Here is a 15,549-nt window from a genome sequence, read left to right on the forward strand (position 1 = left end):
TGGGTAAGTTAGAAAAAGCAAGCTGAACAGGATTGTTGCAAGCACCAGGGAATGGGTGTGTAGGGGATAGTTGACGGCAATTAAGAAGCTGTACAGTCAGTAACTTCCTAGTTGGCTGCTTGTTCGGACATTGAGCAGTCTAAGGCTGGGTACACACTAGTGTTTTCAGCAGAGAATTGGGTCAATCAGACGATAAACAACTGTTTGACCAGATATCGCATTAATGTGTACAATGAAACGATAAAAGATTTTTGTTCCAAAGCTCACTCTATCGTTTATTTGAATTTAAAACTCAAATGAAAATCTTGTTCAGCAATGGAACAACGTCCTTCCACTCCTGCAATGTGTACGAACTCAGGACTAATTGTCTGACATTCTACTGATAGTTTCTCCAACAGCGACACATTTATGGGCGTGTATATTTAAATTTATGTTCTCTCTACATCTCCCATGTGGTGCGGTATCAAAACTGCAAGGAAATGGGAATAGTGTTCTTTTAATGGAGAATCAATAATAAACCTGTTTGCCGATTGCAACAATGAGGGAAGTTGCTTGCTTGCGGCTTGAATCCGCAGTCTCTTGGCTGGTGCATGGCAACGGTTTTCCCCTCACCAGGTATCACTTTTCGGTGGTGTGCAGACAAACTTTGGTCGTGCTAGGCCTAGACAGTTCTCAGTTCGGCACATATTCCTTCCGAATCGGGGCCGCCACATCCACAGCGGTTGCTGGTGCCTCTGGGCCCGCTATTAAGGAGCTTGGCAGGTGGAAATCTAATGTGTATAATCCTTATGTACAGCCTTCTCTTTTTACTTGACTTTTCTTCTCGCTAACACTTTCTGCTGCGGTGACACAGGGTTTCGGCTGCTTGTTGCCTTTGGAGGTATGGCGCAAAGAGATTTCTCCATTTCTCTAAAAAGTGGGCCAGATGGGCACTTGGCGCCACAAGATTTTACCTTCGCGGGTTTTTCTGCACCCCTCTTTGTTTTCCTTTTTAGCTTTTGTGAGCATGTGCACCTCTGGTATGATGTGCTGCTGTTGATGTGGAGTATGTGTGATCTCCACGAGTCTCAATGCTATCCTTCTTGCTCTTTTTCTTTTTCCTTCTCAGTTCTCATTCCTAAGAAATTTTGAATGCCTTTGCTTATGTATGCCAATGTGTTATGCTCTTGTTTCTCTTCAGAACGCACAAATCTTTCGCCTTTTACTAAAGATTTCTGTTGAGAGGAGCAAAACTGAGTTTTAACTCAATTTTTGAATGTTTATGGTACTTTCCTGCCTTTACAGACCACCGGACCCCGCGGTATATTTGGGTCCTAGGACACTCATATGTTCATTGGCCTGCGTTACATATAGCAGCAAGGGACACATCCTCATTTCTGGGGTCGGTGGTGGTTACTTGGATAGGACAAAGGGGTTTACGATGGTTTAGAAAGCTCCTGGCAGCTGAGGTAGCTAAACGTGGGGTGCCACATATCTTGGTAGTTCACCTAGGGGGGAATGATATGGGCCTGGGTAAATCTGTTGTACTTCTTTTCTTGATTCAGTCCGAACTATTTTAGGCCCATGCATCTTGGCCTGTACTTTTTTATATGCTGATCCAATATAGTGCCGAGGAGGATCTGGCGTACCTTCCGTGATGGACGGGTGGCGGACGAGATCAGGAGGAAAATTAATTCTGTGGTAGCCAAGTTCACTCGCTCTCTAGGTGGCTTGAGCACCCACTCATTTGAGATCAAAACCCCCATGTCTATAGGCGGGATGGTGTTCATTTGAGCAATAAAGGCATATATTTTCTTTTATAGGGGATGATTATAGTTTAGTATTAATAGGGTAGGTTGGTGGCGGGCCTTGGATCCTAGGGATCCGGGCGTGGCCGGAAAACGCAGTGCAGTCGACGGCCAGTGGTTAGGGTGCACATTACGGTAGCAGGCATCCTTAACCCGCCTCTCTTCATTGGAGTTGGCAATAGTCTCGGTCCAAGCACCGCCCCGGCGGGTCGGATTGTGGTTGCATTCCATTAGCCCAGAAGGGTTGCGGGTTCTGTAGTGCCCGGGGCGAATGCCCCATATAAGGCAAATATGAGCACTTGGGGTGTGTTTTGGTTGTCCCCCATCTGCGGGTGTCCAATGGTTAATGGTGGGGCATCCTGGTTTGCCTGGCGGATGTTGAACTGACTGCTCTTTTCTCCAGCACCATACCTTCAAAATAAACTCCTTTAATTCCATACTAAGGTGTTGTGTCATTTATTCAAGAATGGGTAAAATAAGAATAAGAGGTCAAAGGAATTAAGAGATATCAGCCGTTAAGCATTTTAATACGAATAGAGAGATGAGAATAGAGATGGAGCATTTGGTTTATGACAATTTATAGGGCACAGAAGGGGGAATATCTCATAAGACACTATATTCACACAAATCCCCAAACACACAGGCACAAGAACATTTCAGGCTGGCCCAATATTATATATTTCACCCTCTACCCCTTCACAGGCAACATTCCGTCATGGGAAGCCAAGCAATTACCCCCCATGCCTACAGAACTTCAATGCCTATGGGAAGCACAAGTATGCTACAGTATACAGGGAGTCCGTCACCGTTGGAAAACAGTGAACATTTGCATTATGAACAGCTGTGACAGCTGTGGTTTTTTAAAGTTTTAAAGTTTTTATATGCTTTATGTGCGCCCTCTTTAAGTTAACATATTCATTTTGCTTTCTGGTCTGCACACCAGAGATGGGTCTCATACCTCTCTAGACCCAAAGCAATGTTTGCCCTCATGAATATTCATTTAGCTTTCCTATCTTTCCCATCTTCAACCCATCTGTGATGTGCAGAGATGGGTTCCACATGCGACAACATATTGGCCAAAAGCAGCTCTTATACATATCTACTGTATTTTGTACTGTATATTTTGATTGTGTGTTTTTTAGCATGTTAATATGTTTAGTTTCTATTTTAATAAAAAAAAAAATAATTCTAAGTCGTGCAAAAGTCATTTAAAACATGTATAGTATGTATGCATGCATGCATGAATCCGCATGCTGATCGGAACTTCAATCGTTGTAGATAACACATTGGTCGAAAATTTCTGTAATGTGTACCTAGCCTAAGAAAAAAAGCGCCAGGTATTAGATTGTGTGCATCAGTGCAGAGTAGACACACTTCTCCTTACCAGAGGTCAGTTCCCAGTGGTAGCATAAAACAATTAGAGACTAATACAGTGATTCAGCAACTGCCTAATTTAACATCTGACAACTTTTGGGGGTGCTCAAGCTCCCACAGAGTTGGCACCTGTGTTTTTCTTTGTCTTTTACACTTTCTCTTGAATGTGCAATACTCACACTACAGATACTTATCATTGCAGCTGAGTTTCTCTGATCCTTCACCTCAGCATTCTCTTAGAGACTAAAAATATATATATATATTTGTCTTTTTGCTTAGTTAATAATTTACTTTAAGTCACACATACTCTGTAGTTCTATCAGTGATTTAAATACTTTTTTCAAGTTCAAAAAAAACAAAAATAAAATAAGTAATTGCAACTGTTTGGTTAACTTGTCACACACAGACAATCATCACATGGTGTTTCTACAGTCACAGACTATTTACTGAGCAGGACAATGAACTGTAAGGTGTGGTGAAAAATAGGGTACATTGGAAATGTACTTTAGTATTTTTTAGACATGACGCTTCAAAGAACTCCTTATCCGGAAGACCCTAATTTCCAATTATCCCAGATAACAGATTCCAATCCTGTTGGCCCTCACATGTGATATTACATTGAGAAATTTAGTATATATAAATGGTGATGATGATATTTCCCATTAGGAAACATTCCCAAAGTATGGTAAGATGTCAGTGAACGAGGTGGTGACTTTACCCACAATATAATGGGTGCACAGCCTACCTTTGATATATTCTGAACATTAAGCGAAAAAGAAGGTATCAGACAAAGACATTTCATTACAGTTAATGGGATAAATCCATTGATCAATTGTAAGGACAAACCAAGGAATAAAAATACAGTAATAAGTAAAAAGCAATCTAAATGACTTACATAAAATAACTACATCAATAATACGAAAATATATATAGCACAATGATGTTGCTTTGACAGGTGCTGTAGGTAGATACCAAATAATAGAAACTACTATAGAAACTTAATTACTGGAGCAGACAAATCATTGAAACAGAAGGTGAATATTGGGGGCAGCACGGTGGCTAAGTGGTTAGCACTTCTGCCTCACAGCGCTGGGGTCATGAGTTCAATTGCCAACCATGGCCTTATCTGTCTGGAGTTTGTATGTTCTCCCCTTGTTTGGTTGGGTTTCCTCCGGGTGCTCCGGTTTCCTCCCACACTCCAAAAACATGCTGGTAGGTTAATTGGCTGCTTTCAAAAAAATTGACCCCAGTCTCTCTCTGTCTTCGTCTGTGTGTGTGTGTATGTTAGGGAATTTAGACTGTAAGCTCCAATGGGGCAGGGACTGATGTGAGTGAGTTCTGTGTACAGCGCTGCGGAATCAGTAGCGCTATATAAATTATAAAACAAACAAACACATCTGGGCGCTAATGCAACCTAAAAAATGGATATACCAGCAGCTTTATATGGGCTCCAGACCCATGAGGTAGATAAACAAAGATAAAGGATAATAAAGCGCTAGGTAGATCCCACAGAATTTTAATAAAAATATTGTGCACAATTACATACACAGTGGTTTATGGCCATAAACACCCCCACAAATCATGTAAAAACATACAGTGTATATAATACAGCAAATACACCTTATTAGGGGTATTGAATTGAAGCGCTGATGATTAAAGATGGTCTTGACTCATAAATATCACCTTAAGGTTTTTTAAAATATTGTATAAATGAGATGATATTTAGCTTATAGGTACGCTGGATCCTGTGGAAAATAAAGTATCCGCTCTTTGACAATAGGGACAAAACCCTTTATGTATTGAGTCAGCTGAACTGGAACCAATTAAGGTATATCATGGAATTCTATCCGTATAAACAGTCAAAGAGGGGTATTATTTTCCCACAAACAATTGTCTTATAATATTATGTATAGGCGTGATCAGCTGTTTTTAGATATGTACACGCACCACTGTACATACATATAGAGACTGTATTAACTAACTGCTTCCACATAGATGCAGATCATATCCACTATATAGCACATTCCATCTGTTGTGCAATTAATCCACGTAAAATGGGAACACAGTGCCTAACAGCAATGTGTTCTCCGTGAGAAGAGGTGCCTTATGATGAAATGCTGGATACGTTGTAATGCCAGCCCTTGTAGTCAGCGAACAGCTGGTAATCCCTGTTCTCGTCCTCACGGGCAGATAAGCTGAGTCTCTCTCCAAGCGCTATCAAAACATGAAACCCCGGGGTTGTTCTATGCCAAGCGTATAGAGCATATATTCTCTCCAAAACGTAAAATCAGAACTGCTTGACGCGTTTCTCGGCGCCTGCCGTTTCATCAGAAGCATGTGATGACAATTGTTTGTGGGAAAATAATACCCCTCTTTGACTGTTTATACGGATAGAATTCCATGATATACCTTAATTGGTTCCAGTTCAGCTGACTCAATACATAAAGGGTTTTGTCCCTATTGTCAAACAGCGGATACTTTATTTTCCACAGGATCCAGCGTACCTATAAGCTAAATATCATCTCATTTATACAATATTTTAAAAACCTTAAGGTGATATTTATGAGTCAAGACCATCTTTAATCATCAGCGCTTCAATTCAATACCCCTAATAAGGTGTATTTGCTGTATTATATACACTGTATGTTTTTACATGATTTGTGGGGGTGTTTATGGCCATAAACCACTGTGTATGTAATTGTGCACAATATTTTTATTAAAATTCTGTGGGATCTACCTAGCGCGCTATATAAATAACTGATGATGATGAAATACCATATACATAAATGTACAACCGGCCTGCTCAATGCAACAACCCAAGGCTGCTCTTACTGCTAGAATTACATTTTTTTATTGAAACCCAGCAACGCAAATACATCATATATTTCCCTCCTTATTAAACATAAGGACAATACGGACAGTCAGCTGACCTGTAGAGCGCTTTCAAACACAATGAACTTTCGGATGAAAGGAAATCATTGGTATCTGTTTAAAGTTGCAAAACGTGGAGGGCATGGGGTCAGCAGCTGGCCTGGTCACACGCCATGAGATCTCAGATACAGGGGGTCTCTCGTGAAAGACTTCCGCTCTTTGAGATACACAGTTTTCTTAATACAAACAAACAGAACTGTTAATCTCTGTCACTCCTTGTCCAGTCTCCCTGTATTCAGACACAGGGGACATCCCCCCTTGTTTCTGAGTAATTCTACAATAGATGGCTTGTTTTCTGTAAGACATTCACAAATATATCATCATCATTTCTGATTAACTTTAGACCACTGTCTCCTTTACATTTCTTAAGATTTTTTTTCCAGCTGGAAACATGTTAAATAGTCATTTTTAAATAGCAAGAATTTTGTTCAAGGTTTTTAAAAGGGTCACATATCCTAAAGCACAAGTTGATCTAACAGAAAAAGAAATCGATTTTTACAATACAAGTATACATCACGACAAAACCCAAGATAATGGGTGTTGTATGTAAGATTGCTTTATCAATTCTTTGATATTAGCTAACTAAGGCTTCCACTTGTTTTCCTTAATTTACATACCACAGTGGTTTACAAAGCAATTTATATGCGATGACGCATTCATAGTCAGGCCAACATTAACTCTATTACAAGCACTATTTTGAAACAAAAGAATATACTTCTATCACTTAAAAAGTGTTCATGTAGGAATATGAGGGATTGGCCTATTTTTATATTTCTTTAATAAGTTATTAAACGGCAAGAGGTAGTTTAGCAAAATAAAATAGCTTAGATATTATATGAGCTGCCCTATGTGGTTGAGAATGACTGCTGTCAATAGGAGTAAAATGTAAGGAGAGGAATCACTAACCCTCCTTTAGAAGAGTAGAATCGAAGAGCACTCCAATCCCAAGGCGCAAATTGATACATTGAAATCGGTGAACTGTAATTCTAAGAATTGGGGATCACTAAGTCGTGGTAGATTGTATACTGAAAATCTGACAAAACTTTGAAAAGCAATAATGATCAATAAAGTAAGTCCACCCTTGATATATAATGTATTGCTCTTAAAGAGGCAGGTGGGGGAAAGGACTTTTTTTTTTTTTACTTTTACTTTCACAATACCTGTCTCTTTCCACACCAGCCGCCTTAAGAGGAATACATTATATATAGAGGGCTGACTTACTTTATTTACTGACTTTATTTACTTACTTTATCAATATACTTTTCAAATTGGTGAACTCCTTTTCCTAGAATTACAGTTCAACTATTATATGGACCACTTGTGTCTTGGGATTTGAGTTCCATTGTTGCAAGACATTATTTGCCTAAATATAGAAGTTAACTATTTACCACCTGTGGACAGTATATAGGAAACTGATTGGACACTTTCTTGATGCCCCAAACTGTATGGTGAATTGCTGGTGACTATCCAGGCTCCGGGCAGCTTTCTCGTAGCTCTAAGCTGCCATTGCTACTCAGGCTCCACATTCAGTTGTTATACTTCATTATCCTCTGGGGCAGCAGGATTGGAGACCACTATTCAACTGTGCTTATTCTACCAATTAGGGAATAACTCATATACAAGTCGATAGAAGGCTGATAATACCCTTAATGCTTTTGCTGCTGCAATTTGCCTTAAAATCACATTGTAACCTGTGAGCATATCCCCATTTAATATGCAATTACTACATTACCAGCCAGATAAATTTTTCAAGGGCTCGATTCACTCTTGTTTCCTTTCTGGTACTAGCACACTGGGTACTGCTGTTTGATAATCAACACTGACTTTAATAGCAAGACTTATACTTTCCGACATTCCTAATTTAAGACTTGGGACATAATCGGCCACAATCACTTTCATACCAGGTCTACAATCCCAGGCCACAATCTGTCTGGGAGTTGCCATGACGTCTCTCAAAGTGGGTACTCTGAGTGTAGCCTATCAGAAAAGTCGGCGTAACTCGTGGGAACATGGGCAGGTCAGATTTGGGTGGATCAGAGAGCATAATAAGTGGATCAGAAGCAGAGTTTATTGCATCCTCATTTTGCTTTTTGGGGCCATGGTTAACAGGGCCAGGCCCGGCGCTCCCATTAGGCAAGGTTAGGCACTTGCCTAGGGCGCCGGGCTCTGGAGGGCGCCACAGAATAATAAAATACTTCAAAACTGTGCGGCGACCGCTGACCATACCTGTCACGGCCGCCGCACAGCATCAGATGCACGGGGAGGGGGGAAGAGGCTATTTTGTCACCACCGCTGCCTCTCTGCTCCGTCTCATCCCCTCCACTTACTAGTGTCAGTGAGTGGAGGGGAGGAGACGGAGCAGAGAGGCGGGGGTGGTGAGACAAGGTAAGGAGAGGAGGGAGGAGGGAGGAGGGCGGCGATTTTTGCGGGGGAGGAGGGCGGCGATTTTTGCGGGGGGGGGGCGGGCGTCGATTTTTGCGGGGAGGGGGGTGCCGCTTTTTTAAAAATGCCTAGGGCGCCGTGGACCCTAGCACCGGCCCTGAACAGGGCAAAGACATGCTGTGTTTTCACGGTCTATATATATATTTTTTTAAATGTGCGATAGATAGGTGACAAAATTTTCACAGAAATATGGAAGCATGAAGAGAGCAGTTGCTGACTTTTATAGCGGCATTAGGAGTGACTACCAAGGGCAATAGGGGAGCCCATGGCTCTGGCCCCTTTCCTATATAGTGAGTAGTGGTAGATGGAGAATCAGGAAACTTGTAGTTTAACATTACCTAAAGGCTTCTCTATGTTGCTATTATTGACAAAATAAACCAAAGCTTCAGCTGGCAATACTATATGTAACCTACAATAGAGAAGAATGCGTTATATATAAAGGAAGGAAAATAAGTGTTCTAAAAAGGAAGGGGAATAAGCAACCGCTAGGGAACCATACAACTCACAAAGCAGGAAGCAGCTGTATGGACCATAAAGTATATCATATACATATATTTCCTTCTCTTGGGAAAATGTTATTGATGTTATTCTACTCTATCTGCAGTTATATTTAAAGCTAGTCATACAAGTTTATATTTATTTTTAGACACTAAAAAAGCCAACAAAATTATCAATCAATAAAAAAAAAGATGAAATTATATATTTCGCTCAGTAAGCCCTCTCTGCAAATTTCAATGACCTGTTAAACTCCAATCCAGTTGGATGCATTTACCAGGTAAAAGCCTGGAGAACACCGAATGTAAGCAAGACTGAAGGAATGATGTTGATTGATGTTGATTAAAATGGTATGGTAGATGGTGTTATGACACATGCGATTATAGTAAATCAGAAAGTTGGCTTTCAGTTATAAATATTCATGGGAAAACAAAATTTCCTTAAAATATTTTTTGTATTGAAAAAAAAGACATTTCCATTGAGTTCAAGTGTAATATATACTATAAAGACACATATTACTGATCTACTAGCAAAATAGGAAGCTATTTTTCATCAGAAATAAAATGAACACTGTTACCTACATTTTGTTGCCCTCAAAACTATATATTACAACAACTATTGTAATATATCACATTTATAATTGAATTAAGTATTAGTCAACATATAATATCACTTTATTCTGAAAAGTTATCTCTGTTTTATCATGAGTGGGGGCTGAATAGTGGCTGGTCAAGATAAAACAATGATGGCATCGTGCCCCCCCCCCCCCAGTGGATAAGTTACCATACAAAAAAAGGCAGAGATTTGACACATGCAGAAACAGCACATTCATTGCAAGGTCTTCTGTGTTACTACACATATTTTAATGGTTGTATATGTCTTTTAAATATCTTTGTACTTTCTGTCTTGCATAAGTTGAGCCATAAAAATGAAGATCAGTTGTAACATAATAAAGAAAACTCATAAGCTTGAAGTTGTTTCCATCCTATTCCTTGTGATCTGGTTCCAGCATTACCAGGGCAAATATGGGACATAGCATATATAACATTTCATTGTGACACAACAAGACACAAAATCATAGTGACTCTTCGTTCAAGGACCCCCAGACACTAAAAGTTTTCTATACGCTGATTGCTTTGCCTGAATACATCCTAATAGACTTTATGTGCACATGAACGAAAGCAAGCAGAGTGGCCTAAAGTCTAGTGACACTACAGTAAAGATAACAATATCAGTATTACATTTACTCATTAAGGAAGTCTGCCTGGCAAACGAGACACAAGGGAACACATACAATGGTGCATTAACAGCCATTAAAAATAATGATAGGTAATGCCTTTTTAAACAACTTAATTTTTTCTGATCTACTGTACCCTCAGAGGACATATTTTCTGGTATAGTTAACATACAGATAGTACAATAACCTAATAATTCTAAGTAAGATATGACTGAGGATGCCTGGCGAATGTTTTGCTTGCCTAGATTCAGCCATATGTGTCAGCATGGCACACCCTATACCCTTGGACAATTTTGGTAAACAATGGTTTGCCTAAGTGATTCTAGACAACACGCTTTATTGCATACAACACCCTCAGTGACTAACACTTTACAGAACAAATGCCAGGTGGTCTACCATACTACTGCCTAATCTACAACCCTTCCCAGAGGAGATATAGTCACCAATCCTTAGTAACACTGTCCCTGCTGCTGAGCCATAGTCTTCTATTCCTCTACCATCGCGGTAGGGACCAAGTTCAATGTCTCCCCACTTTGGGCAGGCTCAGAAAGCGTCCAATGAGACTTCCACAATCAGACAATCCATTACAAGTCTAACAGAAACCATATTCCCTAGTCAGATGTGTCCGAACAGAAGAGAATGTTGGTGGGGTTAATCTCCCATTTACCCCTAAATCCAGTTCCCACAGTGTTGTGTCTTTAGCAGGGTCATTCTTCGATATCTGCCCTTAGCATGATTGGTACCTGCTTATCAAAGGGCCTGTGGTGAATTGCTCCTGGAAGTCCAGCATTTACAAGTTTGAACAAATGGGCACTCACTTTACCAGAAAATTGGGCATTATCACATTAGTCCCAACTTATCCTCTTTTCTGAGAGTTTCAGCTCTAAACTGAATTGCACTTCCAGCACAACATGGCTGACCGCCAGCAGAATTAGTCCTGCAATGTCTGGAGCCAGTGTCTGGTGCAACTCCTCGGAATGCCTTGGTCGGCTGGGTGCCCTGGGAAATGGGAACCCACCTGGCGACATTTAAGAACAGTATAGTGGTAACCTGGAAACACATACCACCATATATTCAATTACATGTCTCCATTGCTAAGTATTGGCGAGAGGGAATGCCTTTATCTTTAGGATGCTCAGGGCCCTGCTCTCGACATAATCATATAGTCATATAGTATTTCTGTGATGATATAAAAAGAGACAGACACACAGCAGAATGCTTTTATCCAAAGCATTGTACTCAGAGTTGTTGTCCCAAATCCTAATTCTCAAACAGCATGTAAAGGGAGGAGATTGAAAGGACCCTGACTGTGGCAATAGTTCACATGAAAATTCCCTGCTAATTGCACATGAAGGCAGGTTATTAGTAGTCTGGCACAATATCCCTAGCGTTCATCATTTTATGCTCTGGATCTTCACTGCACAGGGTAACAGTAAGAACCCATGGATAATATGCCCTGATACCCAAATATAACAGTAGGGATTGGCGGTGGGGAGGCATAAAATATACACATAAGTCCAGCTACAGTGATAAGACATCATTTTTCTATCTCATCCCACTATAGTAAATGGATGCGGCAGGATGCACTCTCCCACAGGTAACAATGAAATACTCACTGCCTTGAAACAGTCTAAAGCCAAAACTAGCCTTAGACTGAGCAGACACAAAACTGGAGACCAACGAGTTTCGACTACTGACTAAATCCAAATAATAAATAAAATACATTATATTGCACATGTAGAAAACTATTTAGAAATTAGATAAAAACAACCACTGGTGTACCCAACACTCTTTAGCCACAGTGAAATGGATATTGCACCCAGGTATGTATTTCCTATACCTGAAAGGGTTACAAGTTAATGTTATTTATCCTTTTAATTTTCTTGTTTTGCATTTACCAAGCACCTATTTTTCCAGCTCCACATGAATTACAGTGCAACCTGCTGATAATCGAGCATTCTCCCCAGATATTCATCTCCAATTGACCAGTAAAGCCTTCATTAGTCTGTTGTGATCCCAACCGCCAGAGCAGGACATGATCCAGGGCGCCCATACCCTATGTCAGAGGTGAGGCTCTGCCCCGGTTTTAGAGCCTGTCGATCTAGGAGTCTCTGTGCCCAACAATCTTTCACAGCGGAGACAGTGTGCAATGCCATCCCGGAGCACACATTAACCACTCCTTTTACTGCAAATTAACTCACCAGGTTTGCCAAAGTAGAGCCCCTAGAACATACTACAATGGTGGTGTCAACAACCTGGGAACCACAGGTCCAAAACCTACGTTTCAAACAAAACACTCTGCCTATCGCCTCACCACACAAAACCAGGCTCTGACATAATTCAAAAATAATATTGGGAAAGTGTCCGCCACTACACCACCGAGTACCCAATATTCACTGTGAGGCCTCATCATCAGAGAGGGTAATATATCAATAATACTCTAAAGGTGTATTATTAGTGTAATGGCAAAATAATATCCATGGTACCAGCGGCAGGTAGTGCTGGAAATGATAGTCTGTCTACTCATTTACATCACCTTCAGAAGTTATGATTTCCTTAAGGATGATGGACAGATCCCCTTACAGCTAATTAAGCGCTAAGAACATCGTTCCTGCACAATATATAAATAGATTGTAATAAGTGCATTATAGCACTGAATGCGATTTTGTATTACTTTTAGGAATACCAGATGTTAGTTTGTGGATAATATTTATTGATGTGTTTATGTGTATTTTCAGTAAATAGTTTTCAATTCCAAGATAGCAGAGTTCTTTATATTATTTAAGTGATAAGCGCAGACAGATTTCATGTTTTTTCTATACACTAGGGCATATTCACCTACAACGACATGGTCCTTGTCAACTCTAAATAACCGCTGATTGCATCTCTTAACATATGTATCATTTAAAAAAAAAATTATAAAATAGATACCATAAAACACTGACACCTTGCTCCACAAACAGAAGTATAATTGTTTAATTTCCATATTCTGAAATTTGATATTTTTATTTCAAAATGAATTTAGTGCATATATTTATATATATAATATTTAAGTCTATATAAATGTTTCTTGAAGCTACACAATCATACCCTTCATGTACTGCATTATGGAATATATTGGTGCTTTGTCAATAAAAGGGAACCATAATATTTAAAGTTACTGAACCATTAATTTACATGTGCATGATTAAGGAACTCCTGACAATATGCTCTGTTGAGAATTAATTCCCCCTGTCTTAAACATCTTGTTTTAAGTAATTATTCAGAAGATATAAATATAACCTAACTACTGATATTGCAAAGACAAAAGGTGACATTCTTGTTTGCACGTTATTATTAGAAGCAATACTAGTAATAAAAAAAATTAAAACCGATTCAACAATCTGACTACAGACTACATCTGAAAACACACTGAACCTGATTCGTTCGATTCATTAAGAAAAGGAAAAAAAAAATATATGAGTAATTTTGCATGTTGGCAAAACCATCTTGCATTGGAGGAGGCAGATTTAAAATGTGATGGCAGATTTATAGTTGAGGTAAGTCATGTTCTATATCAACTTTAATTTTCATTGTACAAATAAAGCTAGAGTGTTTGTGTGCTACGTGAGAAAACAACAAGTATTTATCTTATGTGCAAAATAATAAACTAATTTGTACCCTTTGCCTTGTAACATGATTTTGTCCAGGAGAAAATGCACTCATTTTTTGCCTTACCTTCCATAATGAATCAGGCCCTATGCATAGAAGTATAACTTAAGCAAAACATTGTTTGCTTGTTTAAGAGAGTGCATGGTTCATTGTTAGATATATAGATATATAGATATATATATATGCCTCATTGCATATGCTTATGTATATACAAGTCAACTGTACATTTACTGTTAAAAGACCATGAGAAAAATGTTGAGCACTGAAAAAAAAACGTAGAAAGTCTTCCGACCAGCATCCAAAAATAATATTGTTTTCTGTCTTCAGATTTCACTTTTCATGTGCCAGATGTGTGCATCTTGGACAGTGTGTCTTTTATGAACAAGACAGACTAATGAGGGGTTCAAATGTTTCGTTACTAACAGAAGGTCAAGTAAGAAAATAATTTAAAGTTAGATACAATACCAAAACCCATACCTCATGTACCATTTATTACATAGGACACATGGGTGGACAACAAAAAGGTCAAGTAGTCAACAAGGGAGAAAAGCTGTATCAACAGGGTTTAATGATAAACATATTACCAATATTTATGGGCAGTTTGCATAGGCCTGTACAGAAAAGACTGGAGAGAATAAATAAAATAAAACACAGCATGCTGAATTCTGGTGCATTGACAATTTCCTTGTGCGATAGTATATAATTGTTACATAATCCCAAATATTTTAGTACTCCATGGCAGTCAGAACTACTCTCCTACAGTGACTGTATGTTCTATTATGAATCAAATATTATAAGTAGCATTGGGGGTATCAAAGCAGTACTATTATCTAGTCTGGAGGGTATATACATTTCTACAAACATATTACTGTGTGTTACTGCAGTTGTTATGATAACAGCAGGAGTAGAGTATGTACAATAGAGAATTTAGTTCATCAACCTCTCCTGTACTTCCTTGTGCCTGGCAGCTATCTACTGAACTCAGATGAAAACACAGGCTGCTATGTATTACCATGCTCTTGTCCATGCAAAAAAGCAGATAATGAGGGTGATAAACAATGTAATAGAGGGACTCTACAACACTGGTGCTAGAGTGCTACCTGGAATGATCACAAAGGTCCAAGTCTATGGCAGCATGGATTTAGATGCAAACTTTTAATCCATCTACAGATATTTACATAATATAAACATTTAACAATGGACTCAAAAAAGTACTATATTATTCAATTTATTTTTCATAGATTAAATGCATTGGGGGCCAAGACCATGGAGCTCAGCAGCCAATCACTTTCTTCAATACGGACATTCACCCAGGCTGGTCTAATGTCAGATAGGGGAGACAGAAGAGAAATAAAGGGGAGCCTAAATTTAAATATAGTAAAATGTTTTTGATTTACAAACCTTATGGCTGAGGAGTGCTAATAGAGATTATGGTCTGTATTTGCTTATAAATGCCTTTTGTATAGTTCACATGGTATAGTATTGTTTTAAGTTTTACTTTTCCTAAAACAAAAAAAACAAACAATATTTTTCACATGTCGATTGATCATTTATTGCACATTATTATGAGAGATTGTTTTTTTACTTTTCAAAAGGTAAAATTACACCTAAACACTTGTTTACCACCTTATT

At 39.0% G+C, this 15,549-nt stretch overlaps 1 protein-coding gene and 1 non-coding gene across 4 annotated transcripts in view; one reads left to right on the plus strand and one right to left on the minus strand.

Annotated features, from left to right (window-relative positions):
• Positions 1–15,549, minus strand: part of ZSWIM7 (zinc finger SWIM-type containing 7) — a 91,401-nt gene that overhangs the window by 28,692 nt on the left and 47,160 nt on the right. The window lies entirely within an intron of this gene.
• Positions 1,161–1,280, plus strand: LOC142142276 (U5 spliceosomal RNA). The gene has a single exon (XR_012689191.1). It is a non-coding gene; the product is annotated as a U5 spliceosomal RNA (small nuclear RNA).

This window comes from Mixophyes fleayi, chromosome 2 (genome assembly GCF_038048845.1).
Source record: "Mixophyes fleayi isolate aMixFle1 chromosome 2, aMixFle1.hap1, whole genome shotgun sequence".
Taxonomy (NCBI): domain Eukaryota; kingdom Metazoa; phylum Chordata; class Amphibia; order Anura; family Limnodynastidae; genus Mixophyes; species Mixophyes fleayi.